General features: G+C 43.5%; 1 protein-coding gene across 1 annotated transcript in view; it reads left to right on the plus strand.

Moving 5' to 3' along the window:
* Positions 1 to 16573, plus strand: part of EGLN1 (egl-9 family hypoxia inducible factor 1) — a 921081-nt gene that overhangs the window by 772407 nt on the left and 132101 nt on the right. The gene's annotated exons all lie outside the window — the stretch shown is intronic.

Consider the following 16573-nt stretch of genomic DNA (forward strand, 5'->3'; position numbering starts at 1 on the left):
GTGACACTGGTAAACATAGCCAACATCCTGGAGTACTTGGCAGAGCTCTTCCATACAGGCCTGTCCTATTCTTCCATCAAGATACATGCATCAGCTATTTCAGCAGAATACAGCTTGGATCCTCCTGTCTTCTCTCATCCTCTGCTCAGACAGTTTCTGAGAGGAATTAAAAATGTAAAACCTCCCAGGAAACCACCATTGCCAGCATGGGACTTGAACTTTGTGCTAGAAAAATTGACACTTCCCCCTTTCGAACCAGCAGCAACAGCAGAATTACAATACTTATCCTGGAAGACTGCTTTCCTGCTGGCAATAACTTCAGCAAGAAGGGTCTCTGAACTACAGGCATTAATGGCAGTGCAACCCTTCCTGATCTTCCATCAAGATAGTGTCCATGAGAACAAATTCTACATTTATGCCTAAGGTGGTATCCAGAGTGTCTTTAAATCAGGCTATCCACCTACCTACATTCTTCCCCAACCCACAGAACAGGGAGAAAGACTCTTGCATACCTTGGATGTACATAGACAATTACGCTACTACCTGGACAGGACCAAGTCCAATAGAAAAACTGACCAGCTTCTGGTAGCATATGCAACAGGAAAGGAAGGAAAACCAATTTCAAAACAGACAATCTCCAAATGGATAGGAAATTGCATTAGATTTTGTTACTCCTACCATGGAAAGAAAACTCCAGAGAACATCAGGCCTCACTCCACAAGGGCTACAGCCACTACCACAGCTTTCTTATGAGGAGTGGCTACCAAGGACATTATAGAGGCTGCTACTTGGACCTCCGTGCATACATTTGCCAAGCATTACAATTTACCTTTATACTCTAGATCCCGAGCAGGTTTTGCCACTGCTGTTTTGCAAGGGATCCTAACTACACCATAATCTCTCCTTTTTCCTCCTCCCTAGTTTAGCTATGGTATTCTACCCATTTGTAAGGACTGCAGATGCATCCTTGAAGGACATAGTACAGTTTTGTACCTACCATAAATGTAGATGTCCGATAGAAATGCATCTGCAGTCAGGATTACCCACCCACCTTCCCCTGTGTGGTACTCCTAGGGTATTATGCATGCTTCAGCTAGCTTGTGGGGATCTATTATGGTGTATTTGTTTGTATATATGTACATACATGCTTATTTTATGTGTTTGCTCTCTACTATTTGGAAACATTGGCATTTATCCAAATTTAGCCATCCAAGAGGGCACCTGGCATCTGGGGCAAGAAACACTGAGGAAAATGGCGTCGGCTGATGCCTTTATACCTGAAAAACTGCAGCGATGACGTCGGGTGAAGTGCGACACCAGCCGAAGCCAGACCCAGACTTTGGAATCCGGCCGACCGAAGGGCTGCCTGACGACAGAACAACCCATTTGTAAGGACTGCAGATGCATTCCTATCGGACATCTACATTTATGGTAGGTACAAAACTGTACTTTATTCCTATTTTTAAGGCCTTACCCAAAATACACAAAGATATGCCCCCCCCCCCCCCCCATTAAGGACAATAGTGTCAGGCAGGCGGTGGATGACAGAAAACATCTCAATTTGGGTAGAATGTACTTTGAGATCAGTATTAACACAAGTTACACATATTTTAAAAGATACAGGTGACTTTTTAATGAGTCTAAGTGAGCTTATCAGGCGAACAGAAGTAAGGAAAACTTATATAATCGTAACATTAGATGTAAATAATCTCTTTACTGCGATCAGCAATGAGTATGGTTTAACAGCTTTGTCTAGATTAATTTCTGATTTGTGTACATTTGATACTAACAAGAATAGACTTATTTCAGAGATGCTTAGACTTATTTTGGAATGTAATGTTTTTGTTTGTCAAAACAAGCATTATCGCCAGGTATAAGGGGTTGCCATGGGCACCCCTTCTGCCAACACATATGCCAATTTAATCATGGCATTTTGGGAGCAACATCATGTCTTAGGAAAATATCATGGTTGGTTCAATAACATTTGTTTTTATAAACGCTTTGTGGATGACATCTTCCTGTTGTGGGATGGTGAAAAGCGAGAACTTGTAGACTTTATAGAATACTTAGAATCCACCACATCTTTTTTAAGATTTTCCATGAAATCATCCTGGAATCAGTTGGATTTTTTAGATGTAAGAGTTATACAAAATGAAGATGGTTTCAAAACTACGCTCTATAGAAAAGATTGCTGGAAAAACAATTTATTAACATATGACAGCATGCACCCAAGATTCACCTTTGACAACATAGTGGTAGGACAGTTGGGCTGGGTGTCAAGATTATGTACAGATGAGGACATGTTTGAGATGGACTTGGATAATCTAAAACACTATTTTACTGAGAGAGGATATAAACAACACAAGGTAGAGGGAATAGTCCAGAAAAGAAGGGTCAAAGTAAGGACAAGATGCGGCCATGGTTAACACGTGACCGAGAGGAAAATATTATGAACAACAATTCTACATGACAGGAGAATAAAATAAGACCGATGTTTACTTACAGCAACAATATACATGGAGTATGTGATATGGTGAGGAAAAATTGGAAAATTCTTCTTACAGATGAAAAGATAAAACAAGTTATAGGAAGAACCAATGTTTGGTTTTAGAAGGAATAAGAACCTAAAAGATTTATTATGTCATGAAGGGAATAAAAAGATTCAGGTTAAATCTAGATTTAAAGGGACCAGACCCTGTGGTACCTGTAAGGCATGTCCTCACATAAACACAGATACCACGTTCACACACCCCATTACTAATAGAGTGTATCATTTCCATACATATGCTAGTTGCAAGACTATGAACGTGATATATTTAGCTACCTGTAGATTATGTGCAGGATTTTATGTAGGGAAGACAAAATATATGTTAAAAAGTAGAATATTAAACCATTTGTCTGCAATAAGGCTACATAATGAGCATAATGCCTTATATCAACACATTCATCAGTGTCCAGGACATGATTTTAGGTTTTCAATAATACAGAGCATACACAAGAGTTTTTTTTTGGGGGGGGCCTAGTGAATGAAACAGAGTATCAGGAAGCAAAGTGGATTATAGAGTTAACAGCACATAGATTCCCAGGACTGAATTATGTCATTCCCCTTAAGCCAGCCCTAAAGAAAAGACGGATAAATTACTGATTTTAATTGGTTGTGATTTACTATTTAAACTGCTACATTTTTTAGTTAATTGTCTGTAGAAGGGCATTAGCCTGAAAGCACTTAGACATCATTGTTGCTTCTCTGATTTTATGTTTTTTTCTGCTGTTTAGTGATTAAAGCTGCGGTGGTGCAGTGGTAGCGTTGTCGCCTCACAGCAAGAGGTTCTCCTGTTCGATTCTCGGCTGGAGCGCCTTCTGTGTGGAGTCTGCATGTCCTCCCCACAGTCGAGTGGTGTTCGAAAGACATGCGTGAATGGGCATGCCTTCATTGAAGGTTGGGCATTGGACTGGAACCTCGGCACCATAAAAATCGACTGCCAGTCATTAGCGGACCGGAGTTCCACTGTGGCAACCCCTAACCGGGAAAAGCTGAAAGAAAAACAAGTAATTAAACCTTGGACTTTACTTTGTGGTGGTTGTTGCCATATTTACTGTTCAATCAGCATTAAAAGAAGGTAGTAACACATAAGATACTCAGATACTAAGGGTATGTGGAAAACTTGCTTATCAATATATGGAGCTGTACTGGCAAACAAGAAACTGTGGCTTAACAGTCCCTGTAAGCCATGGAACTTCAACAGCAAACTCATAGAAGCAATCTGAGAGTTCAGGCTGCCAGAGGGAAAGGAAAGTATTGAGCCCTTTTTTGTTTATCATATCTGATTTTACCTAACTTCTGTAGATAAACAGGTAATGCAAAAATTAATAGGCTTCACTGTGTGGCATATGCACAGAAGGTGCAGGAGTCTGGGAAACTCTTTAAAGATGGCAAGAGTCCATGTGAAAGTAATGTCAAATTTTAGTAAATCCCTATTTATGAAGAGGAAGGCCATGGCTTCCTCTATTAAACAGTGCATAGACCTAGGAATCTTAAGCCAACTCCGTTTTGCTGCAACATTGGTAATGAATCATGCAGGTCAATAGCTGGAGGATGTCACTGCCTTTGAGATTTTAGGTTGCCTTTAACTAAGTCACTGCAGAGTAGGACATATTGTGGTAGTGGAAGTGAAAGTATCCTTAAGGGAGGACAGGATGTCTAGCATTCTACATGCACCGTACCATGTAAGTAGTCCCTAAGTGGGGTAAAGGTTAAATTCCAATCCAGTGTTGCCCGTCCAGGCCAGAGCAAAGCAGAATTTATTCTGCCATACCTAGTACTAATAGATCCCTCCACCCTCACCCCAGCTGAAAATTTGGAAGATGAGAACGGCAGTGCAACTCCTTTACTTTGGACTCCTCGATAGTTGAAATGGAGCAGAGACAAGACAGGGTAGCTGCCCACAGTTATCAGTAGTTATACATTAACTAGAAACCTGCCTTATTTTTTATTTTGCTGGTTCTGTAAGCATGTGCCATAGTTTGCATATCCTTCATTATTTCCAGTAGTGTGATACTCTAGCTACAGTTACTGTCAATGTTTGTGCTGCTTGAATGTTAACGCAGATTGCATTATCAATGTTTACAGGTGGACTTGAAGCACAACTCTCACTCTCGCCTTTGATTATTTTATCCTCCCTCCCTCTGCAACCCCCCCCCCCTTTTTTTTTTTTTTTTTGCACATGGAGTCAGGGTGTCGCTTCAGTGGTGATACACATCTAGAGTCAATGTTCTATCACTTGTAAATGTTGGCTTGCTGTGTATTTATTTATAGGTTCATATGAGGTTACTAGGCTAGCAGCCCTAAAGCCCTTACAAGCCTAGCCATGTTAATCCCAAGTTGCGTCAGTTGTCCTTGGTTAGGTGGACATAATTCGTAGAGTGAGTTTGATAAACACCGACTACCCATGTCCATGAGGGACATGGGTGCCACCCCCGGGGTGAATTTGCAGTCTCCCAATTATGTGTCCATGTTGTTCTTAAATAGGGTCAATGAGGAACCGCTGCAAGTGTCTGGTGAGGTACATGCAGAAGGGAGCATTGTCCTCTATTAATGGTCTGATGAAGGCAGAGTACAGTGGAGTTATAACATCCTTAGACCTGGATTTGATGCCCTTACTCATGAGATACGCAACATAGAAGGTTTTCCTTACCACTGGAGAAATTGGTGGTCAGAGTTCAGATTGCTATCTACCTGTGTTCCCAGATCTCGCACCACTGAGATTGAACTTGGGGGGGGGGGGGTACTGTCAGTATTGTAATTAGCAGGGAATTCTGCTTTGTTAATGGGGATTATAGTGCACTTTTTTGCTTTTAGTTTTAGACTGTGACTTTGGTACCAGTCATTTGTCTGTGTTAGCCCTTCCTGTAATATGTCAACATCAATGGGGGACTCGGTGATTGCACCCAGTTTGCAATCATCAGCAAACTTGGTAAGCCAAAGGCCCTCTACTTTAGCCTGGAATTCCAAGAAATAGATTCCAGACAGTAAAGGGCCCAGGCCAGATCCTTGTGGTATGTCACTGATGAAGGCTCTACTGTTAGAGGTGGAGTCACCAGCTTTGGCAGTATGTATTCTGTCATTGACTCAGTTGGCTACCCATCTAGTGATGTATGGGTTAATCCCCAACTGAGAGAGTTTCTCAATGATACCTGAGTGGGAGATTGTGTCCGAAGCCTTGGCTATGTCAAGATAGGCAGTATGCGCTGTCTTACCTTCATCCAGGGCTTTGGTGACTTTTTCGAAGAACTCTGTTCTCAAAGAAGTCTACTAGGTTTAATAAGCATGCTCTACCTTTAACAAAGCCAAACTAGGTTGGGTTTAGAGTTTGAAGGTCGCCTATGCCTTGCTGATAAAGTTCATGATGATTCTTTCCATGGCCTTGCAAATGAGGCTGTTAGACTTATGGGGCTGTAGTTCCCAGGGTTGGTTTATAACTTCCCTTTATTTAAGGGGATTACTGTTGCTGATGTTCATCGTGTTTCACTGTTGCAGTCATTACATTTGGGTTATCCTGCTGGCAGGCTACCCGCAGTCGGCCTGAGTTCCAAAGTCTAGGTCCGGCGTCGGTTGCTGTCACATCTTCACTGACGTCAGTGCGCCAGGGGTATAAAAGATGCAGCTGATGCCATTTTCTTCAGTCTTTCTTGCCGCGCAGTACCCGAAGCAAAAGCAGTTCGCAAGTGCCAGTCCGCCGACTCCTGAGATTTTCAAATTCGAATTTCAGATCCAAAGTCTTCATTAAAGCTAAGTACCCCATTGAGGAAACTTTTTTCTTGCTCCAGACCGATGTCAGAAAAAGTTAATAATTGTATTTCTTGTGGGAAGCAAATACCTCATAAGGATTTTCATTCTTACTGTACTCCTTGCCTAGGCCCTGACCATAACGTTGCTAGTTGTCGGTTTTGTGCTAGATTTAACCAACGCACTATTAAGCGTCGGTACGATTTTGCATTCCATTACTTTGGCAGAAGATTCAATTATATAATGCCATCGGAACAGCTGACTACCGGAGTTTATAAAAAGCGCAAAGAAAAAGAAGAGGACAGGCATCCGAGATCCAAAACCGACGACGAGGCTTCTGCTAGGGCTGTCACCGTTTCTCCGGTTCTCAGTGAGGTGCTTTCGCAGCCCCTGACGCCCGCTACCTCAGAGCCACAGGCCGCTTCAGACTCCCACGTAGAGCCGACTAGGCCGCTGGAAATTTAAGGTATTGGACACTCGGAAACTATTCCCTCAGATGGGTCCGGAGCCACTGAGCAGGCATCGGCTTCTGAGGGTGTTTTCAGGCCTACACAGTTATATGTGAAACCTACTTCAGCTTCAAAGGCAATAACTAAAGCAGCTCTAAAGACAAAGAAACAAGTACAGCATTCTCCTGGACAGGCCTCCATGCCTAAAAAACAGATGCTTAAAATGGCCGAAGACCTAATTACTTTGATCAGGGGTTCCCATCCCCCTCCTGATAAGAGGCCTAGGCAAGAGTTAGAATACGAATCTTCAGACCAGGTTTCCATTTCCTCTGATTCCTCCTCTGAACAGGAATATTCTATTCCTCCCTATGAGGATTCTGATGCTGAAGAATCTATTCCTTCAGCCTCTCCTCCTGAGGATTATTCTTTTGGGGAGACACTGCATACTCTGAGGGAGCATTTCCACTGGGAGAGCCAAGATTACTCAGAATCCAAGAAAAGGCTCATAGACTTCCTTTTATTGCCTCAGCACAGGCCCCTTGCTATCCCACCTGTTTTAGACATTGTAGATGATGTATTTTCAGAGTCCATTCTATCTCTAGACTCTTTACCACCAGCTCCTGTTAAGCCAGACAGATACTACAGGGTTCCTGATTCACATAAATTTCTTTATAAAAACCCTGCTGCTGACCCAGAAACTATCTCTCAGGGTCCCAAAGGGGTCAAGGCTTCCACTGCAAAAGACCCTATCCCCTCTGATAGGGATTCAAGGGCCCTGGACAGATGGGGGAAAAAGATTTATACTTCTGCTACCTTGGCTATAAGAGCTTTAAATTGCCAGTTTCATATGCTTAAATATCAGCAATATCATATGTCACTGCTTAAACAGAAAATGTTGACAAATTCAGAATGTGCAGAAAACAAAGAAATGCAGGATTTATTGCATGCAGCTGAACAAGTGGGAAATCATACTTTGCAATGTGGATTTGATTCTCTGGAGGCCTCCTGCAGGGCCGCTGTTACAGGTTCTGTCATTAGAAGGCATGCTTGGTTAAAAGAACAGAATCTGCCTGATCATGTTAAAGCAAAACTATTAGATTCTCCATTACAGCATGATACCTTGTTTGGTGTTAAAGCAGAAGAGGTGTTGAAGAAAATGGAGGACAAAGCTAAGTCTATGCAAACAGTCAAGGATTTCTTGCAGGTACAGCCTCCCAGATTTAGCAGGAACTGGCCTACAAAGAATTGGTCCTTTCCAGTGTCAGACAGGCCACAAAGAGGCAGATACAGACGCCCCAGAGGCAGGTCACAAGACCAAGGCTCATACAGGCCTAAACAATGGGGTGCTTCTACCTCCAAAAGCGGAGAGGAAAAATCACAGCCATACAGGAAACAGTCTCAATGACTTTCTCCTGCCAGCACCAAGCACTTATCTTCTGTCAGCCCCTTTGGGGGGAAAATTAGCACTTTTTTCACAAAACTGGCACATGATCACCCAGGACAAATGCGTCTTAAATATCGTATCACAAGGCTACAGGTTCCACTTTCACACCCTGCCAAGGCCAAACGGTATGCCAGACCTGCCACGCAATCAATGGGCAGAGGCACAAAAACAAGTTTCATCCCTTATGGACATGAGAGCCATTCAGCTAGTACCACAGCAAGAGTAGGGACTAGGATTCTACTCAAGGCTATTCTTGGTGCCCAGAAAGGACAAAGCCTGGAGACCAATACTGGATCTGTCTATCCTAAACACATTCCTGGATATTCCAAAATTCAAAATGTTAACTCTGCAGCAGCTTCTGCCCATGCTGGGCAAGACGGCTTGGCTTGTGACTTTAGACCTAAAAGAGGCATACCTGCATGTCCCAATCAGACAATCATGCAGAAGATACCTCAGATTTATAGCTGGCTCAATGTACTACCAATTCTTTGCACTGCCCTTTGGCATATCTACTGCACCCAGGGTCTTCACAAAATGCCTGGCACCAGTAATTGCATTTTGCAGACAAAGAGGAATACAAATATATCCTTACTTGGACGACTGCCTTATTCAAGCAGAGAACAAGGACATTCTACTACAGCATCTGGCATTTGTAAAATGATTACTAACAGGTCTAGGGTACACAGTAAACGAAAAGAAATCAAAACTCGTACCCTCTGAAGAGATAATATTTCAGGGTGCAAGCTTAAATACAACTGCCCAGATGGCTTATCTCATGCCAGACAAACACAGACAACTAACTACTTATTTCAAAATGTTGGCAACAAAGACCCAGTTATCTGCAAGAAAAATTCTGCAGGCCTTGGGTTTCATGGCATCCTGCATTCTGCTAATTCCATATGCAAGACTGCATATGAGGAAACTTCAGTGGTATCTAAAAAGTGTTTAGACATTGCCACAGCCTGGAAACAATAATTACCCTCATTCCCTGCCTGCAACAGGAGTTTCGGTAGTGGGCAAAAGCCTGTCACCACAACACGGGACAGCCATTCACCTTACCCACAGCCAGGCAAACATTGACAACAGATGCATCAGATTATGCCTGGGGGGCCCATATGGCAGGAAGATATATTCAGGGCACATGATCCGCAAGTCAAATGCATCTACATATCAATCAAAAAGAGATGCTAGTTGTTCAGAATGCCCTGACAGCCTTCAAGGATCTACTTCATCCAGGACAACTACTGATAAAGACGGACAATACTGCAGTCATGTGGTACATAAGCAGGGAGGCACACATTCCTACCCCCTCTGCAGGCTAGCCATGAACTTGTGGGATACAGCATTGACTTACCAAGTACATCTGCAAGCACAATTCCTGCCAGGAAGGACAAATACTCTGGCAGACGAACTAAGCAGAAATCTAATGGATCCCCACGAGTGGAAATTGGATCCACAAGTCTTCAGCATGATAACAAGGACCTGGGGATGGCCGGACATAGACCTATTTGCCTCCCTTCACAACTACCAACTATAGAGATTCTGCACAAGGACTTATCACAAGCAAGCATGGAAAGTGGATGCTCTATCTTTCAGCTGGAAAAATCTAACAGTATATGCCTTTCCTCCTCTGCCTCTCCTCTCCAAGGTACTCCTCAAGGTCAGACAAGAGAAACCAAAAATGATACTGATTGCCCCAGACTGGCCCCGCCAGCACTGGTACCCAATCCTAAAGAGCTTGTCTCAATGTCCAGCTTGGACATTACCTCAAATTCCTCACTTATTGACCCAACAAGACAGTCAGATACTGCACAGCCAACTCAGGACCTTAAACCTGGCAGCATGGCGGATAATGTAGCCATTCAAGACACACCTCTCTCTAAAACAGTGATGGATGTTATTTTGGAGGCCAGGAGGCCTAGCACCAGAAAATCTTATGCAGAAAAATGGAAGAGATTCTGTGCTTGGAACCAGGCACAAGGTATTGACACGATTGTTCCAAATATTCCTCAGATTTTGCAATACTTAACTGAGATGCTTGATAAAGGGCTTTCCTTTTCATCAATTAAAATTCATGCCTCTGCCATTTCAGCTCATTACAATACAGAACCACCTATTTTTTCTCATCAATTACTAAGGCAGTACTTCAGAGGGGCAAAAAACATAAGACCTCCAAGGAGAGCACCAATACCTGCATGGGACCTCAACTATGTCTTGGAAAAACTCACACTGTCTCCATTTGAGCCAGCCTCTGCAGCTGATATAAAATTCTTATCCTGGAAAACAGCTCTGCTCTTAGCAATAACCTCCGCTAGACGAGTCTCAGAGTTACAGGCACTCATGGCTGTGGAACCTTTTATCATTTTCCATCCTGACAGGGTTTCTCTGAGGACAAACCCTACATTTATGCCTAAGGTAGTGTCCAGTGTGGCCCTTAACCAAACAATTCACTTGCCTACCTTTTATCCAAACCCACAGAATAAGGGTGAGAGAATTCTGCATTCTTTGGACATTCACAGGCAGCTACGCTTCTACTTGGACAGAACCAAAGCTTTCAGAAAGACTGAACAACTTCTAGTGGCATATGCTGCAGGATCACAAGGAAAGCCTATTTCAAAGCAGACTATTTCAAAGTGGATAGGCCGCTGCATTCGTTTCTGCTGTTCACAGCATGGCAAATCAGTGCCTAAGGGCATTAGGCCACATTCAACCAGAGCAGCAGCCACTTCAGCAGCCTTCCTCAGAGGAGTACCAACCAAAGACATCTTAGAGGCTGCAACTTGGAGTTTAGTGCATACTTTTACAAAGCACTATCACTTACCTCTCTACTCTAAATCTAGGGCAAGCTTTGCCACTGCAGTTCTGCAGGGCCTGATAGCCTCTCCTAATCCTATTTAGCATCAGCCTCCCAACCTTAGCTTTGGGATTCAACCCAATTGTAATGACTGCAACAGTGAAACACGATGAACATAGTACAGTTGTGTACCTACCATAAATGTAGATGTTCGAGTGTATTCACTGTTGCAGTCCAGGTTACCCTCCCACCATCCCCCTTTTTCTTTGCTGGGACTTATCTGTACTTCTCTATTCTATACAACCTATGGGGTGTATTTGCTTGTAGATGAAGGAAAAGTTGTTTTTTGGTGCATGCATGCTTATTGGCATAATGTAGCCTACCAGTTTAGGGGCACCTGACATCTGGGGCAAGAAAAACTGAAGAAAATGGCGTTGGCTGCATCTTTTATACCCCTGGCGCACTGATGTCAGGGAAGAGGTGACAGCAACTGACGCCGGACCTAGACTTTGGAACTCAGGCAGACTGCGGGTAGCCTGCCAGCAGGATAACCCAATTGTAATGACTGCAACAGTGAATACACTCGAACATCTACATTTATGGTAGGTACACAACTGTACTTTCTCTACTCTGCTGGAACCAAGCCAGTTCTCAGGCTGTGGTTAAAGAGAACGCCAAGTGGGTCCACTAGGTCCCATTTTAGATTGCTTAATAAGCATCCTGGGATATTGTCTGGTCCCATTGAAACTGTGTTTTTGGCATTGGAGAGTGCAGCTATGACCTGATTTCCAGAGATACTAGACAGAGGACTGGTGTCAGATATGCTTTGGGGTGTGGCTGGTGGGACAGGGGGTGAAGTTTGCTAAATCCGTCAGCTAGCAGGTTGGCAGTTTCCTCCGGAATAGCATGAGCGGTACCATCTACTATCAGTTCGGCACATAGCTGGGCATTCCCCTTTAGATTTTGGATGTTGTTAAAGAATGCTTTGTGATTATCCTTAGTTAGGGATGCTATTTTAGCTGCATAATTTGCTTTAGAGGACTTTACAAGATTTCTGATTTGCTTGTTTAAACTGTGGGGGAAATACTTTCTCTGCTGAGTCAGTTCCCTCTTGGTTTTACACATCAGTTTTTTCCTTATGTTATGCAACCTGTTTATACTTGAGGTCCACCAGGGTGGCTTGTTTTTTCGGGAGGACCTTGTTTTAATCCAGTCACGTACAGCTGAATCTGTACAGTTGCTTAAGAGCATTTGTGTACACCTCTGCATAGGAGTTATTGTCTGTAAATACGGGTGTGTAAAACATTTTATACCATCACTTAGTAGGCTGTAGTTTGCTTTGGAAAAGTTTTTTAGTGTTTTTGCTCCTGTGATGTTGACAGATTCAGTAGTTACTTTGAACGAGACTGATTTATGGTCCGACCATACCAGGGAGGGCATCATACAGGGGGTAGTGCAGTGACTCCCCATGTTGGCGAGTATTACGTCTAGGACATTTGATCCCCTTGTGGGGGTACAGACTATCTGTTCCAGAGCATTTGTTTTGACAAAGTCCAGGAACCTCTGGGTGAGCATATTTGTGCTCATGTATGTCACCAAGTCGATGGAAGGATAGTTGAAATCTCCCATGACTAAGGTGTTGGACTGTATGGCGAGTGACTCCAGTAAGTCCAGGTAGGCGGTGTGCTTTTCTTGGTTGAGGACCTGTAGCTAGCAATAGTGTGGTAGGATATTTTGCCTATAGTTAATTGGACATGAAGTAGTTTAAGAGAGTCGTACTGTTTAAACAGTCTCCAGGTGTACTTCGCTGTAATGAAGATAGATGCACCTGCACCTTTGTTTTTTTCGCTCTGATTTTGAGGTGTGAACATGTAGAAGGCATTGTAGCTTTCATGGCTGGGGTGTGCTCTGCGGCCTTGAACCATGCCTCAGGGACTGCACAGACGTCACATCTTCCAAGGTGAGGAGTTCTTCCAAGGAGTGCAGTTTCATGTTTAGACTCCTAGCATTAAGCAGCAGAGCCTTGTGTTTGTCTTGAGTGGATTTTGTTACCTTGGTAATTTTATTGTTTTGATACTGCCTAAAAAAGTCACTATGGGGGATGCAAGTGCCTTTGCCAGTATCCAAAAGCCTAGAGGAGATGTGCAGACCATCTCTGGGAAAGAAGAATGGCCTATCAATCATATCTTCCCAGGCCGAGAGATACTGGATCCACCTGGACTGACACCATGAGCTAAGCCAAATTTTGAAGTCAGTCATTTTTTGTTTATATTGTGGCATCGTCCTTGGTGAAGTAGAATGCTGCTTAGGGCTAGGGTTCATACCTGTCTGGGACACGTAATCTGAGAGTTCAGTCATGTCTCACTTCATATAGTCCAGAGAGCTACATCTCAAGTCATTCACCCCAACATGGACAATGACAGAGTCATAATGGTACTTGTTGAGTGACTTGAATGCATGTGTGATTTGAAGGATCCTGGCACCTGACATGCAGCTGACTGTGACCTTCTCCTTGTCCAGCCTAATGAGGGGGACATCTGAGTGTCTCAGTGTGGAGTCGCGTATGACCAAGACATTAGGTTTTGAGGTGTTTTGCCTTAGGGGCTTATTTGCTGAGACACTGATGTGTATGTTATTATATGTAGTGGTTTCTATTTGCATAGCAGTGTGTGCAAGTGGTTTATGTTTGGGAGGCCTCTGATCTTTTGGTAGGCTTTTAGTGAGTACCGTATGTGGGTTTATTTGTCGTGTCCTCATTTTTTATAAGAGATGAAGTGTGTGCTGGCAACTGTTTTATGTCCGGTCTGTTGTTACATGAGAGAATTGATTCCAATTTCATAGTGCAGTTTCATCTCATACATAGGGTATTTGTTTGTTTTAGGAATAAGTGGTTGTCAGTATACATGAGACAATTACTACATTGCCTCAGGATGCCCATGCCAATCAGGCTGGCTGGTGAAATGATGGGAAACTGCCTGTCCATTATAGGAGGTTTTTACCATATGTACTATTAGAGAAGGAAGTGGGCACTTGACCAGTTTTTGTGCTATGACTAATGAAGGATACGGATGATAAGTTTGGCAACGCTGCTCAGTGCGCCCCTAGTGCAGTAGGGAAACTTGGGAAGATTCCACTGACAAATGTCTAGAGAAAAACTGAGATCTGATGTTGTCCTTTTCATTCTTCCTCACCAACGGGTTTGGATCCGATCCTCGGATCCGACTTGGCCACATACAGTAGAATTTGGATCTAGCTCTCGAGCTCCTCCTTATACCCATAATGCTCTACTCCATCCCCAACACCTCAGATATCATTTTCTGTCATTGTGATTAGATGTAGGTTTCGCTGTTGAGCTGTAAGTGATTTTTTTTTTAATCAAAATCTTTTGTATAGTCCTGTTCAATTTTTCTCTTCCTGCTACACTCTTTTACTTTCCTTTTTCATCCCTCTTAGCTTTTGCTGGTGTTAGGAGTTAGTCTTCTTGTCCTGAATCTTTTCTCTTCTCGTTTGCTAGTTTCTGTCAAATACCATTGTTGGTATGTTTTTATTTACTTTTTAGGTAGCTCTAACATACCATAGCTGATATTTGCATATTTATTTGGATATTGTTAGCTTGTGTGGCTTTCTCTGTTGTTAGCCTTCTCTGCTACTTATGAGAAACCAACAGGGTTCAAGAAATGTACTTCTTGTGGGCATAAGATCCTCAGTTCAGATGCTCACAAGAACTGCATTTATTGTTTTGGACCTGACAACCTCAGTACAGCCTGTTTAGTATGCTGTACCTTCAATCCTAGAGCATTAGACAACAGGTGCAATAAATTAATACTTAGAGGTCTTTTGCCTGCTTCTTCTGGGGCTCAAACCCCAACCAAACCAGTAAAATCTGTTTTTTCAGAAACCAAAAAGAGGTCTCCACCAGAGTCTCCTCGAACGTTGCCAGAGCCGTTGGAGAAGATCCGAAAAATCTCAGATCCAACCATTTCAGATCCTAAATCTGGGAGACTTCCTTCGGATCCTAAACACATTTTGGATCTTACAGTTTCAGCTCCGATAGTGATTTCTCATCTTCCAAGACCTTGGATCTGAGTTCTAGCTCTGCATGCTGGAACTGTACTCTGGAGTATGCCATTAAGCCGGTATCTCTTTCTTTGCCAGACCAAACTTTCCAGGCTCCAAAGAAACACTCCAGACCCCCATAATGGAGGGGGAGAGGTTTCCCCTGGTGGTGGAAAGGGCTTTCTGTCTTCAGAGGGAACCGTCATCTGTTGTCTTGGATCTTACCCATTTCCCATCTTTGATTCCGAGCTCTGAGCCCATCAGACCTATCCCACAGGGACAGCCAGTTTGGGAAGTCTCCAGACAGTTCCTCTAGGGAAATCCCCTACCCCCTTCTGATACCTCTCCTAAACACCCCACGGAGGAGGCTCTTTGGAAGAGGACGTGTAAGAGGACACACATAGAATCGCCCATGGAGTCTTTTACAGAAGACACTGACTTTGATGAGGGAGAGGGTTCCCCCAGATTGCCACCTGATGACATCTCCTTTGGAGATATCCTTGAGATCCTCAAACATTGGGGTGGCTGGTCTTCCCAGTCTCCTTCTCAGAAGAATCAGTGTTTCTGGAGGCTTTTGGTTCTGGACCATCTATGTCTTGGGTGACCCCCCCCCCCCGGTGGATGAACTGAATAACTTGGTCTTCTGCTGAGTTTGGAAGGAACCAGACACTGTCAAACCTATTCTGGCCCCTCATATTGATAGACCCCACTGGAGCAAGGGAGTCCCAGTTGATGCTATGGTGGTGGCAACAGCCACCAAGAAGGAGGCAGCTGAACAGAGCTCTTCTGTCCATCTGCTGAACAGGGAGTCCAGAGAGATGGACAGATTTGGAAAGTGAGTGTTCACCTCAGCTACTTTCGCGCTGAGGTTTCTAAAATTCTTGGCACATTTCTCTTGGCTACAGAGAGATTTGATTAAGGAGTTACCAAATACTTTCTCAGAGTCCATGTCTGATGAGGATTTCAAAAATACTTCTTCTCAACTGGCCATTCACCTGTCCAATTCAAATGCATTGATGAGGCTGATCTCCCATGCAGCAAAAGGTACCTTATGAGCAGCCGGTTCAGGTATGGTCACAAGGAGAAATGCCTGTATGCAATTTTGTGGAGCCATTCAAGATTTCCTTTGTCAGTGCCCCCTTTGATGACACTTCCTTGTTTGGGCCATCAATTAATGACACACTTATCCATAGCGAATAAGAGGAAAAGACTCCCTCTGCTTTCAGAATCAAGTATTCTACCCCTCAGTGGACCACCTCTAGAACCTGGCGAGATGGTAAGAAGATGTGATTCTGAAAATCTTGGGGATTTTACCAGGATTCACATGGGGGTAATTCCTCCAGAGGTAGAGGAGGAAATTTTAATGGTAGACATTGCCCTAGCGGCAAAGGGGGCCTGCAGAACCAGGGCTTTAGAGATTCCTTTTCCGATAGGCCCTTTCAGCGCTCGTAAAGTGCTGCCTGACAGTCCAATTCTGGAGGCAGTCGGGGGTCATTTTTCTTTGTACCTAGATGCCTGGACAGATATCACAAAAGATTTGTGGG

Source organism: Protopterus annectens, chromosome 1.part1 (assembly GCF_019279795.1).
Source record: "Protopterus annectens isolate FY-2018-M chromosome 1.part1, PAN1.0, whole genome shotgun sequence".
Lineage (NCBI taxonomy): Eukaryota > Metazoa > Chordata > Ceratodontiformes > Protopteridae > Protopterus > Protopterus annectens.